Here is an 8,485-nt window from a genome sequence, read left to right on the forward strand (position 1 = left end):
GCTCCTGGTAGGGCCACCCATGGCGGTAAGGTCGAGGAGGAGGTCACTGACAAAGAGCAATCCAACCAACACCTCAACGGTGGAACAGGCGGAGGACGATGGCTGACCTTAGTGGAGCGTCACAACGGCTGGGAAGGCGGATGATGGCTGCAGCAGAAAAGGGTCTCCGATCGTCTTGGACTCCATGCCACTGGATCCTGACCCAGATCTGTCAAGGACCATGTGGTGGCTGTCTGTGCATTAGTCTCCCCACGTTAAACAAAGTCACGCACAGGCGTCTTGCATATAGCACCCTGGAGGGGTGAAGGAAAACACCAAATGCAAACCTCCACTGCCTTGTAGCTATTACCTTATTAGGTAAAGGTGAAGACTGGAACCGGCGGAATACACGGAGGAGACCACCACTTGGTGGTCCAACGGGTAGGAAGGTGGATCTAGCAAAGCATCATGGAGCGCAATTAGGGCACAATGTTTACGTAGAACACTGGCGGCCATCCACTGCATCCTGACCTATCGCCAGCCGTCTTGACTATGTCTTGCCACTGGATCCTGATAGGCCGGGACGAGAGAGTGGGGCTGACAATTTGTGCAACTCTCCCTCACTTTAATCCAAGTCAAGCGCGTCATGACTTCAGGACCCGTATCGCCCAACTGGGCAAAGCAGGATCACCACAGGAGCGCGTGCAGCTGGGAAGGGGCGCACCACAGAAGCTCAGAGGAAACACGGCGCGCGCGGGGCTCGGGGCTACTTCAGCTTCTACTGCAGCTCCCACCCAGCTGTGTCCCATATGCGGGCGAGCCTTCCAGGCCCGGTTCGGTCTCACCAGTCACCTGCGGACCCACAAACTAAAACACTGAAGTCATGGTCTTCTTCGACAACGAAGGACGAACAACGACAACAACAACATGAAAGGGAGATACATTAGGGATGATTCTATTACATAATTAAAGGGATATAATATGTTATGTTATTACAATAAATTATAATGTTGCTTCCTGATTTTTATCCACATTCTGATGAAATACTACTTGCATCGTTTAGTAGCTGTAGAGTCGTAGAGTGATATAGCGTGGCAATAGGCCCTTCAGCCAAAATTGCCCACACCAGCCAACATGTCTCAGCTGCACTAGTCCCACCTGCCCGTGTTTGGTCCATATCCCTCCAAACCTTTCCTATCCATGTAGCTATCTAACTCTTTCTTAAATGTTGGGATAGTCCCTGCCTCAACTACCTCCTCTGGAAGCTTTTTCCATGCACCCACCTTTTGTGTGAAAAGGTTACCCCTCAGATTCCCATTAAATCTTTTCCGCTTCACCAAAAACCTATGTCCACTGGTCCTTGATTCATCTACACTGGGCAAGAGACTATGTGCCGATCTATTCCTCTCATGACTAGTTGTCAGTACTATTTTGGGGAAGTGGTATGTTTTTTGGTTTGCTTCCTGCCAATGGAATCCCAGTGGAGCTGCAGAATATGCTGAACAATAAAAATATATTGGGCTTAGTTATAAAAAAAATCATTGGACGTTTCTGCAAGGCAGCGTTTTTTGTATTATACAGCTTAGTGATCTGAATCAAGATCATGCTGTGTATTCCCAACCAGTATAACTCAGTGCCCAGATTCTTTAAACCCAAAGTGCAGTGTTTCTTAAAAGATTAGATTTTGACATTGTAGGCTTCATTCTTGTAGCGCCAGAAACCGGGGTTTCATCCTGACTACGGGTGCTGTCTGTACGGAGTTTGCATGTTCTCGCTGTGACTGCGTGCGTGGGTTTTCTCTGGGTGCTCCGGTTTTCTCCCACACTCGAAAGACTTACAGGTTCATTGTAAGTTAATTGGCTTCAGTAAGTTGTAAAATTGTCCCCAGTATGTAGAATAGGAATAGGAATGCACGACAACGGGTGGTGAAAACCGCGCAGCACATCATCGGTGCCCCGCTCCCTGCCATGGATGCCCTCCACCGAAAAACGGTGTCTGAGACGGGCCGGGAAGATCATCAAAGACCCCTCACACCCCAACCATGGACTGTTTGCCCTCCTCCCATCAGGGAGGCGGTACAGGAGCCTCAGGGCACGTACTAGTAGGATGAGGAACAGCTTCTACAATAATACAATTACATTGCTGAACTCGGAGTCCCGCCGATAGATTTCTCCGGCCCCTCTGTCCCCATTGTTTAATTATTCTGTATTTTTTGATTATTCTGCATCTTCTCTCTTTCTATTTTTTTTTTTTTTTTTAATTTCTTTATGCACAACTACTACGGACTGACGCAAAACTGCATTTCGTTGTACTCATACTTGTATTTGTGCGATGACATTAAAGTTGAATTGAATTGAATTGAATATTTTATTGTCTAGGCACAGTGATTTTCTTTGCTTGCATAAACAATGTATACAAAGAGCATCCATCTGCGGCACTGACAAAGTTACAAAGCACGCCGGGTCCCCCTTTTGTCTCCCCTCCCCCCACCACAGTGGTTCCCCCACTCCGGGTCCCCATTGTCCTTTGTCCCCACCCCCCATTGTCCATTGTTCTTCCTCTCTCCCCTCAAGGGTGTCCCCCCACGACAGGTGTACGGGGTGATGACTGGTCGGCGTGGACTCAGTGGACCAAAGAGCCTGTTTCCATGCTGTATGTCTAAAGTCTAAAGGTCTCTCAGTTACAAATGAGTAGCTTGTTTATATTTTAAAATCCATTGAATGATGTATGACGTCAAAGTCAAGTCTAGCAACCTCTTTTTGTTTGATCTCATAGATGCCATATTGAAATTAATTATTTTTGGGGTAGATTTATAGAACTATGCTGCATGGAAACAGGCCCTTCAGCCCAGCTCATGTGTGCCGACCAAGATGTCAACCTGAGATTGTCCCATCTGGCTATGTTTAACCCACATCACTGCAAACCTTTCCCATTGTTATCCTTTAAATGCTGTAACTGTGCCTGCTTCTGCCACTTCCGCTGGCAGCTCGTCTTATCTGTACACCACCCTCTGTATAATAAAAACATGCATCTCAAGTCTCATTCAAGTCCCAGGGCAGCACGGTGGCGCAGCGGTAGAGTTGCTGCCTTACAGTGCTTACAGCGGTAGAGTTGCTGCCTTACAGTGCTTACAGCGGCAGAGACCTGCGTTCGATTCCAATTACGGGTGCTGTCTGTCTGCTCCCCGTGACCTGCGTAGGCTTTCTCCAAGATCTTCAGTTTCCTCCCACACTCCAAAGACATATAGGTTTGTAGGTTAATTGACCTGGTATAAATGTAAAATAAATTGTCCCTAGTTTATGTAGGATAGTGTTAATGTGCAGAGATCGCTGGTCGGTGCATGGGCATGTTTCCGTGCTGTATCTCTAAATTTAATTAAATTAAACTTAAATCTTTCCCTGTTCGCCTTAAACCTATACCTTCTTATTTTAGGCTCCCCAATCATGCAAAATACAACTGTAACCGTACCTAAGGTACACAAAATTGCTGGAGAAACTCAGCGGGTGCAGCAGCATCTATGGAGCGAAGAAAATAGGCGATGTTTTGGGCCAAAACCCTTCTTCAGACCTTCAGACCTTCAGCCCGAAACGACGCCTATTTTCTTCGCTCCATAGATGCTGCTGCACCCGCTGAGTTTCTCCAGCAATTTAGTGTACCTTCGATCTTCCAGCATCTGCAGTTCCTTCTTGAACACTGTAACTACCTACCTTATTTATGCTCCTTATGATTTAATAAATATCTATAATGCAGGTAAAATAACAGCATTTAAATATCATTTGGACAGTTACATAGATGGGAAAGGCTGGGAGAGATATGGGCCAAATATGGGCGAGAGTCATTTGCTTAGATAAGGCATTGTGGTTATGAATGATAGCAGAATTAGGCCACTCGGCCCATCAAGTCTACTCTGCCATTGAATCATGGCTGATCTATCTCTCCTCCTAACGCCATTCTCCTGCCTCCTCCCCATGACCCCTGACACCCATACTAATCAAGAATCTATCTCTGACATCCACAGCCATCTGTGGCAAAGAATTTCACTGATTCATCACGCACGCTCTGACTAAAGAAATTCCTTCTCATCTCCTTCCTAAAGGAGGGCCCATCGAGAGCGAAGGGGGAACCCAACGGGGGGCCGGCCGCTGAGAGCGAAGGTGTCATGTGGAGTTATGCATTTTGGCAGTAGGAATAAAGGCGTGGACTATTTTCTAAATGGGGAGAGGTGCAAAGGGACTTGGGAGTGCTGGTGTAGGATTACCAAAAAGTTAAACTGCAAGTCAAATCGGCAATAAAGAAGGCCAACTCAATGCTAGCATTTATTTTAAGAGGGCTGGAATACAAAACAAGGATGTAATGTTGAGGTTTTATAAGCCGCTAGATAGACCACATTTGGAGTATTGTGAGCAATTTTGGGCAGCATTTCTGAGGAAGGATGTGCTGGTCCTGGAAAAGGTCCAAAGGAAGTTCACAATAATGATCCCAGGAATGAGTGGGTTAACATATGATGAGCGTTTGTCTGCACTCGCTGGACCTTAGAAGAATGAATAATAATAATAATAATGCATTTTATTTATAGGGTGCCTTTCAGGACTCTCAAGGCCACCTTACAGTTAAAACAAGCATGAAACAAAAACAACATATACAGCAACATTACACAATTCGGAGAGAATGAAGGGGGATTTCATTGAAACACACAGAATAATGAAAGGTCTGGATAGAGTGTATGTGGAGAGGTTCTTTCCACCGGTTTGAAAGTCTAGATCCGGAGGACAGAGCCTCCGAATTGAAGGACGTTCCTTTTAGGAAGGATATGAGGAGGAATTTCTTTAGCCAGAGGGTGGTGAATCTGTGGAATTCATTGCCAAAGAAGGCTGTGGAGGTAAAGTCAATGGATATTTGTAAGGCAGAAATAGATAGTTTATTGATTAGTGCGGGTGTCAGGAGTTATGGAGAGAAGGCAGGAGAATGGGGTTAAAAGGGAAAGATAGATCAGCTGTGATTGATTGGTGTAGTGGACGTGATGGACCGAATGGCCTAATCCTGCTCCTATCCCTTATGAACTTGTGAACCACTGAGATTCACCATAAAAGTGTTGATTATGGTAACATTTGGATGGATCTGGTTGTATTTTTAGAATTTTTCATTGCAGCATTTTATCCAAATGTAATAGCAGAAATTGCATATTTTAGGCTGTCTAAATAATGAACAGATTCTGGGATTTGTCTTGCTTGCTTGCAGCAATTGGGAAATAACTGGAGCTTTGACCTTGACATCTTCAACTCAAAAAAAATTTACTTGTTGGCGACTGCTTAATTTTCAGCAATATTGCTTACTCCTGTCAAATCAAAAATGAGTCAAGTCAGATTCTATCACATATCGACTCTGTTTAACCTTATCCCATTTATGGTAAAAAAAATCCAGCTGCAGTTAGCAATGACAGATTGCTAACTGCAAAATTGCAATTTACCACTGTAACTTGTATGGGTTTTGAGAGCAGCAGGTCACGAGGGGAGCCTGCAATAAAGCAAGAAGACCATCAGTTAAGCTGTGAAAAAGCCTTGGTGTGCTGGCTTTGAGACATCTTAATTTGGTTTAGTTTATCGACACAACATGGAAACAGACCCTTCGGCCCACCGAGTCTGTGCCGACCAGCGATCACCCATGCACTAGTTCTGTCCCACACGTTAGGGATGATTTATAGAAGCCAATTAACCTACAAACCTGTACGTCTTTGAGTGTGGGAGGAAACCGGAGCACCCACGTGGTTACAGGGAGAACGTACAAACTTTGTACACACAGCGCCCGTAGTCAGGATCGAACCCGGTCCTCTAGCGCTTTAAGGCAACAACACTACTGCTGCGCCACCGTGCCGGGCACATTGAAATGAGCAATAGCAAAGAGGAGAAAGACTGCTGGTGCCCAAATGAGGAAAGAATAGAGGCTTCACGAGCAGGTGAAGGAAGATAGTCATACCACAAGATGCATGGTAACGCATTGGGCATGATTTAGGGCAATCAAAGCATTGTTAACTCTCTAAAATTAATAGCTGTACAATCAACCAGACGTGAGGTTAAGAGATAGTAAATGGTAGGAATTGAAGAATGTAGGTGAACAGAGGGATCTGGGAATAACTGTGCACAGTTCCCTGAAAGTGGAATCTCATGTAGATAGGGTGGTAAAGAAAGCTTTTGGTGTGCTGGCCTTTATAAATCAGAGCATTGAGTATCGAAGTTGGGATGTAATGTTAAAATTGTACAAGGCATTGTTGAGGCCAATTCTGGAGTATGGTGTACAATTTTGGTCGCCCAATTATAGGAAGGATGTCAACAAAATAGAGAGAGTACAGAGGAAATTTACTAGAATGTTGCCTGGGTTTTCAGCAACTAAGCTTACAGAGAAAGGTTTGAACAATTAGGGCTTTTATTCTTTTTATGGAGCGCAGAAGGTTAAGGGGGGACTTGATAGAGGTTTTGAGAAAATGATGAGAGGGATAGACAGAGTTGACGTTAAGCTGGATAAGCTTTTCCATCACTGAGAGTAGGGAAGATTCAAACAAGGGGACATGATTTGAGAATTAAGGGACAGAAGGTTTAGGGGTAACCATGAGGGGGAACTTCTTTTGAGGAGACTCCGGAGAGTGGTGGCTGTGTGGAATGTACAAACTTCACACAGCGAAGGTGGTGGAGGCAGGTTCGTTTTTATCATTTACTTCTGCTGCAAAATTGGAAATAGTTATATGGAAGGGGAAGGGAATGGAGGGTTATGGTCTGAACACAGGTATATGGGACTAGGGGAGAATATGTGTTCGGCACGGACTAGAAGGGTCGAGATGGCCTGTTTCCATGCTGTAATTGTTATATGGTTATATGGTTATATCCCTTAAATCTGCTCCTTAAAAGTATCATAGCAGTTATTTAGATGGAGAACAAAGGAACGATTTCATTCAATTGAACCAAATGGTAACAGAAGAACTTTCATCGCAGTTAAGACACAAAATGCTGGAGTGCGGCTGCGTCTCTGAATAACATGGAGGGGCAAGACAAAGCTTGGGAGGTAATGGGTGGCCACAGGCAAGGGGAGTTTTTGATAGGCAGATGATTGGAACAAAAGGTCATAAGGGATAGGAGCAGAATTAGGCCAATCAGCCCATCAAGTCTACTCCGCCATTCAATCTGAGGGCTGTTCTATCTCTCCCTCCTAACCGCATTCTCCCGCCTTCTCCCCATACACCCGTACTAATCAAGAATCTATCCATCTCTGCCTCAAAAATATCCACTGACTTGGCCTCCACAGCCTTCTGTGGCAAAGAATTCACTCTGACTAAGAAATTTCTCCTCATCTCCTTCCTAAAAGAGCGCCCCTTAATTCTGAGGCTATGACCACTAAACCTAGACTCTCCCACTAGTGGAACCGTCCAGAGAAAAGGTCAGAGATGAAAGCAGAAGGTGTGAAGCAGGGGGATTGTGTAGTCAGAGAGAAGAATGTAGGAGGAGGGGGAGGGGAGAAATATGTGCAAGTCCAGGTGAGGCACAGTGGAGGGGAGGGGGAGAGAAAGGGAATATTGGGGAGAAAGGAGAGGGGAGTTTGTTTGAGATTACCTACAATAGAAACATAAAAAATTCTTAAGGCATTGGACAGGCTAGATGCAGGAAAAATGTTCTCCATGTTGTGGGAGTCCTGAACCACGGGTCATAGTTTAAGAATAAGGGGTCGGCCATTTAGGACTGAGATGAGGAAAAACCTTTTCACCCAGAGAGTTGTGAATCTGTGGAATTCTCTGCCACAGAAGGCAGTGGAGGCCAATTCGCTGGATGTTTTCAAGATGGTGTTAGATTTAGCTCTTCAGGCTAACGGAATCAAGGGATATGGGGAAAGAGCACGAACAGGGTACTGATTTTGGATAATCAGCCATGATCATATTGAATGACGGTGCTGGCTCGAAGGGCCCAATGGCCTACTCCTAACCTATTTTCTATGTTAGTAATTGGAGTTTTCAATGTTTATATCATTGATACCCAAGAGCTTACCCAAGAGAAATATGAAGTGCTGTTCCTCCAGCTGCCTCCGGCCTTGGAGGAGTTCCAGGACAGAAAAGTAGCAGGTGCAGCATGGACGGAGGAATTGAGAGTAGGGAATTAAATTATCTCCCTCACCTTATACCCCTGCCCTTTAGTTCCTGATGCCTGTTCCTCAGATAAAGGCAACACAAGGAGAAGGGAAGTAAGGCCAAGTGTTTTTGGATGATAATGTGCATTCTGTTGGGCCGAAACATAGGAAAAGATTGGAGCGATATGGGCCAAACCTGGGCAGGTGGGACTAGTGTAGATGAAGCATCTTGATCGGCATGGACAAGCCGGGACGAAGGGCCAGTTTCCATGCTGTATATCTACATTATCAGTTTCTCAAAACATGTTGCTGTACAATTGCTTGGCTATTTCCACATAACACAGCCGTTAATATACTTTTAAATATATTATAATTGATGCGAGAAAAATTCTTAGAATTA

Source organism: Leucoraja erinacea, chromosome 4 (assembly GCF_028641065.1).
Source record: "Leucoraja erinacea ecotype New England chromosome 4, Leri_hhj_1, whole genome shotgun sequence".
In the NCBI taxonomy this organism is placed as follows: Eukaryota; Metazoa; Chordata; class Chondrichthyes; order Rajiformes; family Rajidae; genus Leucoraja; species Leucoraja erinaceus.